The sequence below is a fragment of the Lepisma saccharinum genome, chromosome 21, assembly GCF_977018435.1.
Source record: "Lepisma saccharinum chromosome 21, izLepSacc3.1, whole genome shotgun sequence".
In the NCBI taxonomy this organism is placed as follows: Eukaryota; Metazoa; Arthropoda; class Insecta; order Zygentoma; family Lepismatidae; genus Lepisma; species Lepisma saccharinum.
The window spans coordinates 31,642,764-31,660,878 of record NC_139249.1 but is presented as its reverse complement, the minus strand read 5'-3'; the positions used below and the strand labels follow the sequence as shown (position 1 = coordinate 31,660,878).

Here is an 18,115-nt window from a genome sequence, read left to right as displayed (position 1 = left end):
AGTGAATTAATGTAAATACTATTTTGTCATTTCTCTCACTAATGAAAGGAGAGATCGTTCCGGTTTTGTGGATTATTCTATTCAGTTCAGATTCAATTATGTGAAATCGATTCTTCTTCAACTTGTTCTATTTCCTTCGATCCGTATTCCGTCCGTACCGTAGTCGTTTTCTTTTGTATCGTTCCTTGAGGCTCGGCTGGGCCTTTGTCCCAACACACTGAAAACGGCTTCTAGTTTCTTTGAAAAAATCGTAGTTAGGTTAGGCGGGTCAGGTTTATTTCTCTTAGCATTAAAATAAAGTCCCTAAATGCATTCTACTAAGGTTCCAATTTACTTCTGCATTCATTCCCACTAGTCTACGATACTCACTCTCGCCTCTATATCAACTGAAAATAGCAGAATACCTTGTCCGTGGGAACGACGCATGCTTGCTTAAGGTATTTTTTATTTTTATTTTTCAACATAGATAACTTTTTTCGAAATCCAAACAGTGCTCATTACTTTAAGGAAGGTTCAAATTTCGTGTTACAATGATAGCCAAAATTCTACAATAATTACCGCGCTTTCCAGATTCCACCGGTGGACGGGCTGGTGCACCGCTGATGCATGCTTCGGTGTTCTGTATTTCACCGGCAAGCACCAAAGCTTTTATCGGGGGCCCGTTCCGAAAGTCACAAGTTAAAGGATTTCATGAAATATCTTGTGTGATTTAGCACTGATGGTGAATTTTTCCCTGATAAACGCGAATATGCATTCCGAATCTAACTTTAATTTGTTTCAGTATGAAGATTTCCGAATTTCACCGAATTTGACTTCATTTTTGGTGTACCAGTCTGATGCACGCTGATGAATGAATAGACATTTCCACTAATTTTTTTTATAAAGACCATTTATATAGGTTCTAGCCTAAGCCCAACATTGGCTGAATTGATTATGAGTGAATGGGAAAAGATAGTGGTAGATAAAGGAGGTGACAAAATAAATCTGTTTTGCAGATATGTGGACGATTGTTTTGGCATATGGAAGGGAACGAAGAGGCAGCTCGACATATTTGCCAAAGAAATACAAGATGAAGAAAGAGGGATATTATTGGAACCCGAAATAGAAGAAGAAGACAAAGGAGGAGAGGACAAGAAATTGAAACAGTTTGGCATGAGAAGAAGTGTGCAGCAGCGGTATTCTGCCAGAAAAGAAGTGATGTAGGTGAGGTGACAAAAATAAATTTTATAAAGAATATGGAGGACAGAATCAGGAAAATATGCACGAAAGAATGTGAAAAAGAAGGCAAAATAAATAGCTTATGGAAACAGCTGGGAAAGAATGGCTATGAGAAGGAGGATAGACTGGACATAAACAGAAGAAGGAAGAAAAGTGGCAGGGGAGAATTGGAAGAGAAAGAAAAAGAGGAAGAGAAATAAAAAGAAAGGAGGTTTAGGATAAGTAGTATGGGAAAGACCACAGAAAAGATATGCAAAGTGCTTAGGAAAGCGGGCATTAAAACTTACAGGAAGGGAGGGATAAGCATCTTAAGAATAGCGAAGAATGCAAACAAGAAAAAGGAAAACAGAGAAGAGGAAGAGGAAGGGATTATCTAGGAAGTGAAATGTAAAGAATGTCAGAGTGTGTACATAGGAGAAACGAAAAAGAGGCTGAAAGACAGGTTGAAACAACATAGGGATGATATACGACTTAAGAGAGAGAGAAATGCGATATTTAAACACACGAGAGAAACAGGACATGCCATAGAGTGGGATGAGTCTAAGCAGGTAGCAAGGGAGAAGAGAACACTAGTTAGAAAATGGAAGGAGGCCAAGGAAATAGAGAAGTAAGGCGAAGAAGACACAATGAACTGGAATGGGGGACTGGAGATAAACAAAGAATGGAAGAAGGTGTTAGAAAGAGTGGAAAGGACAAGAGACAAAGAGGAGAGAAGAAGGAAGAAGAATGAAGGAAAAAGAGCATGAGATAAAGAGTCCAACCACATTCTAGATGGAAGAAAATATGTTTAGCCTTTTAGGTGAAAGTACAGTTGACAAAGAGAGAACCACCTGCTAGAATGTTCCAGAACAACTTTCTAATAGTCTGGAGGGGAGTAATGTTTGTGTATATATATCGTCCTCTTTTGTACCTTGTTACATTTGTACTTGGTGTTACATTTTCGTTTTAGATGCATTTCGAAGTACTTAATGACACGCCAGTAGCAGCGGAAATATGCATTTGCACTAGTTTAACATTCAACGCAAGAGCACTCTCAGCTTCTTTCTTCATAAACTTATGCACGTCAAGTTAATTTCTCTACTCTGACTGTGAATCACTTTGCATTTTCCAATATTTTTTCCAGTTTTTACTCCAGCTTCCGTTGAATATAAACACCCTGCAACACAGGTCAACATTCACCTTACTAGTGATAACAGGATCTTCCCCCTCCCCCGTCCTGGGGGACTGGGGGATTTCCCTCCTACCAACAATCTTTGCCTCAAAAATCCCCCCACCAAATATTTCCTACGAGGAGAGTTTTTGTTCCAACAAACAAAAGATAAGCAATTACTTTTAATTTCAAGTATACTATACTAAGAATAATATCGAAAACTCACAGAAAGTAGTGTGGTGTGAGTGTTCAATGGCATTTCTCTCTCAAGAGATCATTAACAAATCTACATCAATACGCACAATAAATTTAAAATAAGAATGCAAGACAATAATAACTATGAAATCTAATTGATTTACATTAACATAAAGCAAAAACTAAATAAGAACATAACATAATAAAATCACTTCAACTAGTATTTCATAATTTATTAACATCTTTAACCAGTTGTAACACCATTAAGCCTTGTTTCCATTATTATGAAAAAATATAAATATGCTGACCAAGGCAGTAATTTATTTTATTAAAAACATAAACTAAACGTAACGTTTCAACCTTCTAGCAAGGTCTTCATCAGACTCTGTATCAACTACAAAAGTAACAAGATACCAAAAACAGGGCATTATATACACAAAACATTACTCCCTCCAGACTAATAGAAAGTTGTTTTGGAACTTTCTCGCAGGTGGCTTTCACTATACTTTCACCTAAAAGGCGAAAAATATATACTTTCATATCGAATGTGGATTGGGCTTTATATATCACGCTCTTTTTCCTTCATTTTCTTCCTTCTCCTCTCCTCTTTCTCTCTTGTCCTTTCCACTCTTTCTAACACTTTCTTCCATTCTTTGTTTAACTTCAGTCCCCCATTCCAGTTCATTGTGTCTTCTTCACCTTTCTTCTCTATTTCCTTGGCTTCCTTCCATTTTCTCACTAGCATTCTCTTCTCCCTTCCTATCTGCTTAGCCTCATCCCACTCTATGTCATGTCCTGTTTCTCTCGTGTGTTTAAATATCGCATTTCTCTCTCTCTTAAGTCGTACATCATCCCTATGTTGTTTCAACCTATCTTTCAGTCTCTTTTTCGTTTCTCCTATGTACACACTCTGACATTCTTTACATTTTACTTCGTAGATAATCCCTTCCTCTTCCTCTTCTCTGTTTTCCCTTTTCTTGTTTGCATTCTTCGCTATTCCTAAGATGCTTCTCCCTCCCTTCCTGTAAGTTTTAATGCCCGCTTTCCTAAGCACTTTGCATATCTTTTCTGTGGTCTCCCCCATACTCCTTATTCCAAACCACCTCTCTTTTTCTTTCTCTTCATCTTTTTCTTTCTCTTCCAATTCTCCCCTTCCTCTTTTCTTCCTTCTTCTGTTTATGTCCAGTCTATCCTGCTTTTCATAGCCATTCTTTTCCAGCTGTTTCCATAGGCTATTTATTTTGCCTTCTTTTTCACATTCCTTCGTGCATATTTTCGTTATTCTGTCCTCCATATTCTTTATGAAATTTCTTTTTGTCACCTCACTTACATCACTTCTTTTGTGGCAGAATACCGCTGCTGCACACTTCTTCTGATGCCAAGCGGTTTCAATTTCTTCTCCTCTCTTCCTTTTCATCAATATATCAAGGTAGCTTAACTTGCCTTCTTCTTCTATTTCAAGTTCCAATAAAATCCCTCTTTCTTCATTTTGTATTTCTTTGGCAAAAATGTCAAGCTGCCTCTTTGTTCCCTTCCATATGCCAAAACAATCGTCCACATATCTGCAAAACAAAATTATTTTGTCACCTCCTTTTTCTATCACTTTCTTTTCCCATTCATTCATAACCAATTCAGCCAATGCTGGGCTTAGGCTAGAACCTATATTCAGTCCCTCACTCATTAACATTATTTTATCTCCCATTATACTGTAACCGTTATTCCAAATGGTTTCCAGCGCCTTCACTACCCTTTCACTATCCCATTCTCCTATAATTTCCTTTCCCATTCTCTTTTTAATAATGTCCAAAACGTGTTCCCTCTTGATGCTTGGGAACATACTTTTTACATCTAAGCTAAACATTGTCGTCTTCATCTCATTTAACTTAAGTCCTTTTATGAGGTCTACTACTTGCTCACTGTTCTTAACTGCTCTGCTTTCTTGCTGTGTTACTAACACTTCAATAACTTTCTTTAATTTCTTTTCCAAGGGTTCCAAAATATTGTTTCTGCAATTCATTTCTGCAGTCTTAACTTTATCTCCTCTTTGTGTATCTTTGGAAAGCCCTTCAAACTTGGTAGTCTTCCTGTCTCCTTTATGCATTTCTTGAATCCACACCTCCTACAGTCTTGTATGACCCTTTCTTTTATAGTTTGTTCTTCTTCTGTTCCACAAATCTCCTCATATCCATTTTCATTTAGGTCTTCAAACTTCCTCTCGTACCATTCTCTTTCCATCACCACAATTGCTCCTCCTTTATCTGCCTGCTCTATCACCACATCATTTCTTTTCTTGATTTTCTTTATCCCTTCCCTTTCTTTCTGACTCAAATTATCTACTTTTCTTTGTTTTCCCATTTCTTTCTTCAGTATGGCTGCTGTTCTTCTTCTAATCTTGTCTCTAGCTGGTTCTTCTTTTATATGGAGTCCTGCTTCTTCAATGTCATATATAACTTCCTCATAATCTACATTTCTTTCTTTAACTTTGAAACCTCTTCCTAGTTTTAAAAAAGCTTCCTCTTCTTTTGATAGGTCAACGTTCCCTATTACCACAACTCTTCTTCTGGTATCCTCTTCTTCTTCCTCTTCACCCCTTTCTTCTTTCCATCCTAGTCCCTCTCCCTTCTTTTTCAACTTTATTTGTATTTTCTCTCTAAATTTCTCCTGCCAGCTTTTCATTTCGTAAAATGTATATTCTCTCGTAAAAATGGTGAGACCATCTTCAATAGCTTTTTCAATTCTTTTAAGGTTCTCCTTTATTATTTTTATCTCCTTTCTTCTTGCCCTTATTTCATTCCATATCAGTTCTTTTTCCATTTTCTGAACCAATATCTTCCATCTCCTGGTATTGCAAACCACTCCCTTCTTACTTATTTTTAATCCTTTAGAAATGTAGATTATGAGGAAGTTATATATGACATTGAAGAAGCAGGACTCCATATAAAAGAAGAACCAGCTAGAGACAAGATTAGAAGAAGAACAGCAGCCATACTGAAGAAAGAAATGGGAAAACAAAGAAAAGTAGATAATTTAAGTCAGAAAGAAAGGGAAGGGATAAAGAAAATCAAGAAAAGAAATGATGTGGTGATAGAGCAGGCAGATAAAGGAGGAGCAATTGTGGTGATGGAAAGAGAATGGTACGAGAGGAAGTTTGAAGACCTAAATGAAAATGGATATGAGGAGATTTGTGGAACAGAAGAAGAACAAACTATAAAAGAAAGGGTCATACAAGACTGTAGGAGGAGTGGATTCAAGAAATGCATAAAGGAGACAGGAAGACTACCAAGTTTGAAGGGCTTTCCAAAGATACACAAAGAGGAGATAAAGTTAAGACTGCAGAAATGAATTGCAGAAACAATATTTTGGAACCCTTGGAAAAGAAATTAAAGAAAGTTATTGAAGTGTTAGTAACACAGCAAGAAAGCAGAGCAGTTAAGAACAGTGAGCAAGTAGTAGACCTCATAAAAGGACTTAAGTTAAATGAGATGAAGACGACAATGTTTAGCTTAGATGTAAAAAGTATGTTCCCAAGCATCAAGAGGGAACACGTTTTGGACATTATTAAAAAGAGAATGGGAAAGGAAATTATAGGAGAATGGGATAGTGAAAGGGTAGTGAAGGCGCTGGAAACCATTTGGAATAACGGTTACAGTATAATGGGAGATAAAATAATGTTAATGAGTGAGGGACTGAATATAGGTTCTAGCCTAAGCCCAGCATTGGCTGAATTGGTTATGAATGAATGGGAAAAGAAAGTGATAGAAAAAGGAGGTGACAAAATAATTTTGTTTTGCAGATATGTGGACGATTGTTTTGGCATATGGAAGGGAACAAAGAGGCAGCTTGACATTTTTGCCAAAGAAATACAAAATGAAGAAAGAGGGATTTTATTGGAACTTGAAATAGAAGAAGAAGGCAAGTTAAGCTACCTTGATATATTGATGAAAAGGAAGAGAGGAGAAGAAATTGAAACCGCTTGGCATCAGAAGAAGTGTGCAGCAGCGGTATTCTGCCACAAAAGAAGTGATGTAAGTGAGGTGACAAAAAGAAATTTCATAAAGAATATGGAGGACAGAATAACGAAAATATGCACGAAGGAATGTGAAAAAGAAGGCAAAATAAATAGCCTATGGAAACAGCTGGAAAAGAATGGCTATGAAAAGCAGGATAGACTGGACATAAACAGAAGAAGGAAGAAAAGAGGAAGGGGAGAATTGGAAGAGAAAGAAAAAGATGAAGAGAAAGAAAAAGAGAGGTGGTTTGGAATAAGGAGTATGGGGGAGACCACAGAAAAGATATGCAAAGTGCTTAGGAAAGCGGGCATTAAAACTTACAGGAAGGGAGGGAGAAGCATCTTAGGAATAGCGAAGAATGCAAACAAGAAAAGGGAAAACAGAGAAGAGGAAGAGGAAGGGATTATCTACGAAGTAAAATGTAAAGAATGTCAGAGTGTGTACATAGGAGAAACGAAAAAGAGACTGAAAGATAGGTTGAAACAACATAGGGATGATGTACGACTTAAGAGAGAGAGAAATGCGATATTTAAACACACGAGAGAAACAGGACATGACATAGAGTGGGATGAGGCTAAGCAGATAGGAAGGGAGAAGAGAATGCTAGTGAGAAAATGGAAGGAAGCCAAGGAAATAGAGAAGAAAGGTGAAGAAGACACAATGAACTGGAATGGGGGACTGAAGTTAAACAAAGAATGGAAGAAAGTGTTAGAAAGAGTGGAAAGGACAAGAGAGAAAGAGGAGAGGAGAAGGAAGAAAATGAAGGAAAAAGAGCGTGATATATAAAGCCCAATCCACATTCGATATGAAAGTATATATTTTTCGCCTTTTAGGTGAAAGTATAGTGAAAGCCACCTGCGAGAAAGTTCCAAAACAACTTTCTATTAGTCTGGAGGGAGTAATGTTTTGTGTATATAATGCCCTGTTTTTGGTATCTTGTTACTTTTGTACTTGATACAGAGTCTGATGAAGACCTTGCTAGAAGGTTGAAACGTTACGTTTAGTTTATGTTTTTAATAAAATAAATTACTGCCTTGGTCAGCATATTTATATTTTTTCATCTTTAACCAGTTAATAAGTGAATTAGTTTGCTACGTTATAATATCTGATATATATGAAAGTAACAAATTATTTTCTTTATGTGTAATTCATAATAATAATACTGATATATTTTTAATTTCGTAGTTAATTTTTACTTATAATAACCTTATAAATATGTATATCGTCTAATTTATGTGCATGTTTGTGGGGGAGAGGGTTTGTACATTAAGATCTTTTCCCCCCCACCAGTCGTAAATAATTTCGCATCCTGGGGGAGGGAGAATGCCTCTTTCGCCGAGGAGGCTTCATCAATGGGGGTTTCACTGACAGAAAGAATCCTCTGTCATTATTTTCCTTGAATTATCACCTTCTCAAACTGTCACTTTAAAAAAAGAAACTAAATGCAAGTACCGAACACCTCTAGCAAAAAGCTCTGAAGTCAGATTATGGATGTAGGTAATTGTTAAGGTAGATAGGAACTCTGCTCTCAGTGGAACTGTGGAACTCTCGCATCGTCGTGCTGATGGCAGGCTTCGCGGCAGCTGAAGATCAGAGCTCAAGCTAAACCGAATATGTATGTATGTATGTACGTGTGTGTGTGTGTGTGTGAGTGTGTGTGTGTGTGTGTGTGTGTGTGTGTGTGTGTGTGTGTGTGTATAGGTAGGTAGGTAGAAGGGGCCTTCGGTAATATCACAGACAATATTTTGCTGGGGGCCTCAAGATTTGTATATCCGGCCAGGGGTGCCCATCCCCCCCCCAAGGCCAATGGCGCAATCCCCCCCAAATCATGTCATGCGTCCCCCCCAAATTATATTATTCGCAGACTCAAACCATATAGTTATCCCCACAATGTAAAGCTCAGGAAGATAATATAATACGGTTCCTCTTTGAAAGACCTCACCCCTCCCCTTTTATTGGGGTAAATATAATTTTTTTAGTAACCCACAACAAAAATTACGTGGATTGTATCTTCAGTGCAAATTTCACTTGTTAAAGTAATTTTTTTTCTGTGACGTGAAGTTAGAAATGCGGATTCGATATATTTTTGTTCCAAAGGAAGCACCTGTTTTAAATTAAGCAGTATACCAACACTAAGAATTAACTGATGTTATTAATGAATATCGAGAATATCGCTTATGTCTTGTAATGCACCTATAGTATAAAACTTCACATTCACCTCAGCATATCGCCAAATAAACACGCATTCTTGCAACACACGATTGCGAGAGAAGCGAGGAAGAACATTTTTATATCCATCTCTTTGCAGGCTTTCAACAATATTAATTTAATGGGGTGTCAATACTTTCTTAGGATCCCGAGATAATTAATTAGTCTTTTCGAGCTTCTCTTTTGGCACGTTCGAGGTCTAAACGTCGATAAATTTAATGTTCGAACTCTCTCTTCACTACAGAAATTCCTTGACAACCTAAGATTTAACTCTTTATCAAAAGCCTCCTATCTCTCCCCCTTTAAATTTAATACTCAATCCTACCACCATAATTTCCAAGCCAATTTTGTTGATATTGCAGAGTGGATAATTTTACTCATGAACCTCGTATTTTAAGTAACCGAGTAAAATGTTTGATTGTTAACATTGTAAAATAAGAAATAGAAGACGAAAAATGAAAGTTGAAAATTACGTCACTAGATGGCAGTGAAGAAAGAGGAAAATATTATTTTTATATTTGTGAATAATGGAGACCAAAATCAAGATTGAAGATACCATTATGTTCAATAAATTGACAATAATTCATTATACATTAAATATTGTAAAACTTAGCTCCATAATACAATTATTATTCATATAGTGTTTCTTTAACTCAAAGCCTTACAGTCAGACTGACTAGATTTTTCTTGAAAGAAGGATGAACTGTTTTCTAAAATATCTTAACTTATCTTGACTTTTCCAAAATATCACGTCAGTGCGTCGAGAGAAAACCCCCTTGGAACATTCTCTGTGACTGCAATTTCAGTACGTTTGGAACGGACGACTGGAGGTAATTGCAGTCTACACAGTGGTTTGGTGTTCCCGAGGTACTTTGTTGAACGCCTTGCTGCGAAGGGATATCTGACTCGAACGACACTTTTCGGTGGCCGCAACTATATAGGTTGTATCCCCAAACATTCACCGGTGGAGCTGTGGTCATAGTACCAGTCCTTTCTTTCTTTCGTTGGCTTTGGTTTCTGTCCTCGTTTCTCATTGGCTGCTTGGTTCTAAAATCTTGTTTGGTAAGTGTCTGTCCCGAGACTTTGACTCTGACTCTCTCCATCACGTGCAAAGTGCAGCTTCCACACTCACTCGCCGATTGCAAAGTAGTGCAAGGGAAGCGATGCATAAAGGGCTCCCCCAACAAGTTGGGGGTACTGTCCCTAGAGATGTCAGAGCCAGAGGCCGGAACAAGCTAGAAAACCCAAATTCCCGAAGCTCTTCCATGGATTCCCGCGATCGATCTAGGTCACCACTTGCCAACAAAAAGCAGAAACTTCCAGAGGGAACAGACTCCAGACAGAACAAGACCGAAGTAAACACACAGACACCAGTGCTGTACAATTTCCTTCTTTCGAACTACGACACCAAATACAAGACGCCAAAACATACCCTAAATCAAATCCTAAAATATGTGCCAAGAGCTTCAGTTAATGAAATAGTCTTCACCAGGAACGGAATACTTATAAAATCTACTGACCCACATTTCTCCACCATTATCAGAGACAAGGCCTCCTACCAAATTTTTGGTACAAATGCCAATATGAAGCCACTAACCTCTACACGTCCAAAGCAACCTCCTCCGCCTAAACGAGCACCAATGCTATCAGTGGTGATTCGGGGTGTTCCCCCTGAATACACCGACACAGAAATCGCTGAAGAAATTCAGGCAGAAGGTCACACCATCCACAAGTGCATGAGAATCCGAAATGACAACGGACCAACCTATATGGTTCGAATACTGACAGTAGATATAGATACCGTGGACGAACTATTGCACAATGGAGCCTATATATATTATCGAAAGCACAGAGTCGAACCTTCCAGGACGTCAACACCACTACCAGTGCGTTGTGAACGTTGTCAAACATACAATCAGCACACTACAACCAACTGTCCAAATTCAGCAATCTGTGGATACTGTTCTGGGCCACATTCTACCAACACTTGTACAAACATCCAGAACCCGCCTAAATGCAACACATGCTCTGAAGGACATCCTACTTACAGCTATAAATGCCAAGCCAAACCTAACCCAGAACCAAATCACCCTGAGCTTGTTGTTCCCATCCGAACTATAGATAGCTCAACCAAACCGGCAAATTCACTAATGGACCCAATCACTGTGGAAGATCTGCTACGATTCTTTACTATTACAAGTCAAAACATCCAGCCATTTCTACGCACACATATTCTGGACCAAGTCATACTCGCTGCAAAAACCCTTTTCAAACTGCAGTTACACGCTACGTATACGGGACCACATGTCCATTTCAATATCAACCCTCTTGAAAACACAAGTGCATCCTAAAACAGTTTTCAGACTCTTCATAACAATCATGGGCTATTATTTTCTCTTCTTAAATATTCGCGCTTTAACAAAACACAAAAGCTTATTTGAGACTGTCTTGCAGGAAAAGAATATATCAGCTTTCGCCCTCAACGAAACATTCCTAACGCCAAAACTCAAACCCAAGATCAGCGGATATAGTATGATTCGACATGATGGGCCAACGGAAGCTCAACGTGCAAATGGAGGGACTGCAATTGGCTTTCGAAAATCATATCCGCACAGAGAACACACATTACCACCGCATTTCAACTTGCCGGAATACAGCATAACAACAATATATCTGAGGCACAGAAGCATTACCCTAGCAACCATCTATGTCCGGCCTGGACATCCTATACCATACAACTTTATCAATTATATTGAAAACAGCTACAAGCATTACATAATCATGGCCGACATAAATCTCCATAGTCGACCACAAGCCGAAAAGCGACAATTTCACCAAACTATAGACAGCTGCCAAAATTGCCATTTCCATCAACTTCCGAAACCATCTAGACCAATCAGCAGTACTTCTCCAGATGTTGTACTTACATCGACTTCCCTCCTTACAAATAGCAACGTGGATGTACTTGAACCCATTGGTAGCGATCACGCACCTATAATCTTTACAGTTGACGCACCTGCACCAACTCCTCACAAACCCTTTCTCATAACAAGGTACTCCTACGATCAAGCAGACTGGGAACAATATCGTAATGCAATCGAAAACGCCGTGCAAAACGCAGATACGCCAACAAACGATAGGGATCTGGATGATGTAGTCCCATTACTCACTTCCGCCTTAACTGAAGCTGCGAAAAGTACCATCCCACTTCAAACCATTAATCTATATAAACCAAAATTACCGCCGAACTATCTAAAACTGATTTCAGCCTCCAGGCGTGCCTTCCGAGAGTATGTTGTAACAAGAAATCCTGAAGCGTTACGGCATCATAGACAACTCCTCCGCACGGTACAAAACTATATTATTGCATATAAAAGAAGGAATTGGATAAAAACGTGCAATACACTGGCTGATACATCACATCCATCCAAATACTGGCAGCAATTTAACAAACTCACAGGGAAAAGGTCAAGAACTACATATCCCATTATAGTCGATGGGAAATCCGTAGACGACGACCAAGAGAAAGCAAACGCCTTTGCACACCACTTTCAAGGTATCTTCACACCACAAACTGAACCATTACACAAAACAACCCTATCACGTACAGTACAACGTGTCTCAAACCCACATAACCGAGCTCTCAAACCTAACAATGACCATAGTATGGATGAAAATGAACCTCTAACTTCACCTATAACACCAGAAGACATAGCATGCGCCATATCTCGGAAAAGAAACACTGCTCCAGGCTTCGACTCGGTAACCTACCGACTCGTCAGAGAGGCTCCAAGAACCTTTCTGCTCATCCTAGCCACCATATATACCTATATACTACGAACAGGCTACTTCCCGACAGAATGGAAAGTTTCCAAAATGCTGCTGTTCGCCAAACCCGGGAAACCTGTTTGCGAAGTATCCTCTTACAGACCAATACAGCTCACATCGACCCTCAGCAAAATATTTGAAAAAGTACTTGTACGCAGATTGCACCAACACCTTTCATCCAAGAAGCTCCTACCTGCACATCAAGCAGGCTTCCGACCATCCATCAGCCTCAACGACCAACTTCTGAGATTGATAACAACTATAAGAAACCACTATAACAAGTCCTTGCCATCGTGTCTTCTTTTATTCGATCTCGAAAAGGCGTTTGACAAAGTATGGCATTCCGGATTAATATATAAACTCCACAAATTCCAACTTCCTCAATGCTACATTCGCTTATCCATTCGTTCCTGGCAGGCCGCATGGCATACATCTCTCTGAACTCGGCAACATCCTATCCCATCTTCTTGCACACAGGAGTCCCACAGGGGTCTGTTTTGTCACCGCTGTTATATTTAATGTATGTAACAGATATGCCGACCATGGATACCAGCACACACGTATTCCAATTTGCAGATGACACTGCTTTCCTAACTCTTGGGAAAACAGTTCAATCCATTAATAAAACACTCCAAAAGGCCGTAGACTCCTTTATTCGCTGGTGCAACCAATGGAAACTATCAATAAACTCTTCAAAAACTCAGGCAGTAGTTTTCCTACCTCCCCACTGTCGCTCCAAAGTACACCGAAACCCCAAACTCTTGGAGATTAAAATAGAGGGGAGACGCATCTTACCTTCAAGTCACGTAACATACCTTGGGGTTACCATAGATGAAAAACTGACCTGGCGCCCACACTTAGAAAGGATAAAGAAGAAGGTAAAGAACCGCCTAAACCTATTATGGAAACTGGTGGGTACATCTTGGGGATTACACCCGACAACAGTCCTAACCACCTACAAAATGTTCTTGCGCCCAGCCATCACTCACGGGCATATTGCTTGGATTGACGCTTCTGCCTCCTTCTACGACCAACCGGAAATCTTTGAACGGCACGCATTTAGATTGGCTTTCCGGATTAAATTACCTTATCCCACAGCACTACTGTATGACAGAATTTCCTTCCCGACTATTCTGTATCACGTCGAGAGCCTTCGCCAACGATACATAAACAAAGCCATGATATCCGAAAACCCAGTATTCTGGAATACCATTCATCTTGATATCCGACATGATGCAGCACCTACACATATTTATACGCCATTACAACACCTGCTCACCATGTATTCATGTTATCTAGATGATCTAGACCCACAGAAACACGAATACGATATATATCATCCATCGCAGTTATCATGCCATATTTATCCCACCACTACAGCCTAAGCAGTACCAACAATACTCCGACTCCAAATATCGAAATCCATATTTACAATCTTCTCAACCATGCCCAAAAGTAAAATACCACATACGAATCACCAATCTTAATAAGAAAAAATATTCTGCAATATAAAAAAGCACTTAGACCATCCAAAATGATGAAAGACACATAACTTACAATGAAATCACTTACCGAAGTGAGGGGATAACCCTCTCAACGGGTTAACACTAGCAAAAAAAAAAAAAAAATCCAAAATAACTCTGGCTTCCCTTCAATTCGTATAAATGTTTCGCCTTTTACTAAAGATTTCCGTGGAGGGGAGCAAAACATGAGTTTATAATAAATTTTTCGTATGGCTTAGCAAAACATGAGTTTATAATACATTTTTCGTATGGCTTGACTAATGTTGAGCCAAGTGAAGTAATTTAAATACTATTTCGTTATTTCTCTCGCTAATGTAAGGGAAGATCGTTCCGTTTTTGTGGATTTTCAGTTCATTTTGATCTCGTATTCTATTCAGATTCACTTAAATGAAATCGATTCTTCTTCAACTTGTTCTATTTCCTTCGATCCGTATTCCGTCCGTACCGTAGTCGTTTTCTCTTGCATCGTTCCTTGAGGCTCGGCTGGGCCTTTGTCTCAACACTCTGAAAACGGCTTCAAGTTTCTTTGAAAAAATCGTAGTTAGGTTAGGCGGGTCAGGTTTATTTCTCTTAGCATTAAAATAAAGTCCCTAAATGCATTCTACTAAGGTTCCAATTTACTTCTGCATTCATTCCCACTAGTCTACGATACTCACTCTCGCCTCTATATCAACTGAGAATACAGTGGCGTAGCGTGATTCTATGAAAGGTGTAAGGCTTCCTTAGATAAACCTGACCTGAATATTGGATAAAGAAAACCCCAAAACATTTTAACTAAATAGAATCTATTTCAATCTAAGTCATGTATGGCATACTCAATTTCAGAACACAAGGTTAACAATAATAGAATATGTATTACTTAATGAAAATTCTCATTCATACTTTAACTCGATCCGACGATCCTTTAGACTGAACACCTCAATCACATCGTTGTAGAATCGAGAGTTTCTTGTCAATGTCTTTGGTAGCTCATTTTCAATGGATAACAGTCGCAAGTCAGATTTCCTTGCCTGAGTCTGTGTGCTGCGTTGAAATGAATGAATCCTCTTCAGTGCAGAAACGACCTTTTCACCGACGAGCTTGAGGCAGGAATAGTGAGGAACAATTCTGTTAGTTTGTACAGACGGAATCAAATGAAATGCACTTCCCTTTTCCTACCAACTCAGAAGCGAGTTGGAAACTCTTCATTGCTCCTGTATAGATAAGAAAGTGGGGGAGGGCAGTAGCAGACAAGCTTTCTGTTGGAGTCTTGGCAGTTTATGGAAAGATTTTGTGTTCCTACCACCCCCTCTCCGCCTCTCTCTCTCTCTCTCTTCGTGAGGGCCAGGTCCTACCTACCTACTGCCAGCCTCACATCCACCTGCTAAGGTGGGAATTATGGGGTGACGTGTGGTCAGCAAGACAAGCCTTCAGTCGTTGTGACCAAGTCATGCTAATCATTTTTAGCTCCCCAATTTCCTCACGACTGTGGATGGCCAGCGGTTCCATACACAGGCTGAAATCTCGGGTTCGAATCCCGACCTGGGCATGAATGTTTGTGAGTGTCCATTTATCAATTTCATCATATCATCACTCATCCCCATCTTCGCAAATAAGTCAAAAGTAGCACAAAAAGCTAAATTAAATAAAAGCAAATTAATCAATGAAGTGTTAGGGCAGAACCATATATCACACAATTCAGGTGAAAGTGCTGTTGGTTGACGTGAATTGTTAATATGCCTAAACTCTTAAAATACTCTAATATCAGGTTTTCTGTTGCAATTATTATTTCAATTTTGAGGGCCTCCATGACCTAGAGCTTTGCATACTGCTCTATGAAACTGGAGACCCTATGTTCTATTGATTGATTGATTTGCTTTATTTTAATTCGCTTCTTGTGTCACTTTTGACTAAACGCGACGATGAGGATGGTCGATGAAATGATGAAATTAATGAAGGGACATTCACAGTGAACACCGAATGAACACAATGCCAAGGCCGGTGATTAAGCAAGCTGTGCTAACCACTCTACCACGGAGGCCGCAATCCTTTTAATTAGGAGAAATCGTTCTATGACATCGATCTAAGAACAGTTAATATTCGTCACGTCGGAGTTATTATATTTTAAATTTCGAACAATCAATTGAGAATTATTCTTAACCATTCTTTTGCCTACATCAAAACTTCCACACAATAAGATCAATTACACTAAGGACAACAGCGTTAGAGTCTATGATTTAAGGAATGATTAAGCACACGATGATGACGGAAAATAATTCACATGATTATAATGATGCATTACATCAGTGAAACATTAATTTTCGGTCATAAAGAAAAATTGAAAAACGCAGGGACACAATAACCGATTGATTGATTTATTTTATTTCACTTTTCTTCCACTTTTGGGTAATCACAAAGATAAGGATGAAAGGTGATGATGAAATTTGTGAAAGGACAACTACAAACGTATATGGATAGGACACAGTCCAAACCCCACAGATCACTATACGGGCCTTATGTCTAGACGCCAGAACCTCGTTAGTGTGCTAAATGCACTTCATGGTCACAATGACGTAAGCATTCGTAGAATTTATTTGTATATCCTTCTTTTTTTCGAAAAACCCGAGATAAACTATTGCGCATTAATCTGTGATATGCTCATTACTTCTCAGGAACACTCGCGGCCTTCAACTTGTTTTATCCTTAAACAAAATTGCTGGTTAGGATGTTAACAGATACTTCCAAGACAATATCCAAAAAATACTGTCACATACGCAGAATGTATTTTTTTTTATTTTCTCGTTTCTACTAGCCGGCCCCTGTGGCGGAGTGGTTAGCATATCGCGCTACGACGCTAGGGGTCCCGGGTTCGAATCCTGGCCTGGGCATGGATGTTTCTGAGTGTCCATTCATCAATTTCATCATATCATCCCTCATTCCCATCTTCGCAAATTAGCCAAAAGTGGCACAAAAATCGAAATAAAATAAAGAATCAAATCAAAATCGTTTCTACTACATCCCTGGGGAGTAAAGACGGCTGGAGCATGGTGCTGATCATATGACCTCCAAAATGGCCGGATTCGAGAATATACGGCGCCCTACTGCCACATCCCCTAAATGTGCCTTTATGGTACGGTTCTATACGCACGACGAACTTTACTTTACCTTTACTACTACTAACAATTTATGCCAGGAGTTTTTTGTATTTTTGATCCTTCATTATGTCTCCATTGCTAACCTGGTTCATACCCAGTCGGGCCAGCAATTAGTCAATGCAATACAAATAAGACAAACTTAAAATGAAACAGGTGTCGTGCACGCACACACACACACAAACACAAAAAAGAGAGAGAGAGAGAGAGAGAGAGAGAGATAGAGAGAGAGGCGGAGAGGGGGGTGGTAGGAACACAAAAATCCTTGCACAAACTGCCAAGACTCCAACAGAAAGCTTGCCGGAAACAAGTTTGCGTGATGGCCTTGTCTGCTACTGCCCTCCCCCACTTAAAGTGGGCGTCCGGAAGGGGGGGCAAGGGTGGGCCGTGGCCCCCCCTGGAAAACGAAAGTCAACAAAAAATTACATATTTCACACATATAATTTAATTTCAGCCACAATAATGTGTGTTAATTATTGCACGAACATGATAAATTCAAATTTAAGCAATGTTTTTTGAGGCATGAACACTATTATTGGGGAAAATATGCCATGTTGGCCCCCCCTGGAAAAAAATACCTTCCTTGCCCCTCCCTGGAAAAAATCCTGCGGACGTCCATGCCCACTTTCTTATCTATACAGGAGCAATGAAGAGTTTCCAACTCGCTTCTGAGTTGGTAGGAAAAGGGAAGTACATTTCATTTGATCCCGTCTGTACACTTGTTCAACAGCTTCATTCAAATGGGTAGTACGCAAGTACTCATGAAGTTCAAACACACTGTTTACTCGATATTCAGCTTCAGAATAAATTACCTGTAGCTCAACTTTCAACTGGTAGCAATTTAAAAATTTT

At 39.2% G+C, this 18,115-nt stretch overlaps 1 non-coding gene across 1 annotated transcript; it reads left to right on the top strand.

Moving 5' to 3' along the window:
* The first annotated feature begins 14,244 nt into the window (after positions 1-14,244).
* LOC146004539 (U5 spliceosomal RNA) lies at positions 14,245-14,359 on the top strand. The gene has a single exon (XR_014443938.1). It is a non-coding gene; the product is annotated as a U5 spliceosomal RNA (small nuclear RNA).
* The last annotated feature ends 3,756 nt before the right edge of the window (positions 14,360-18,115 follow it).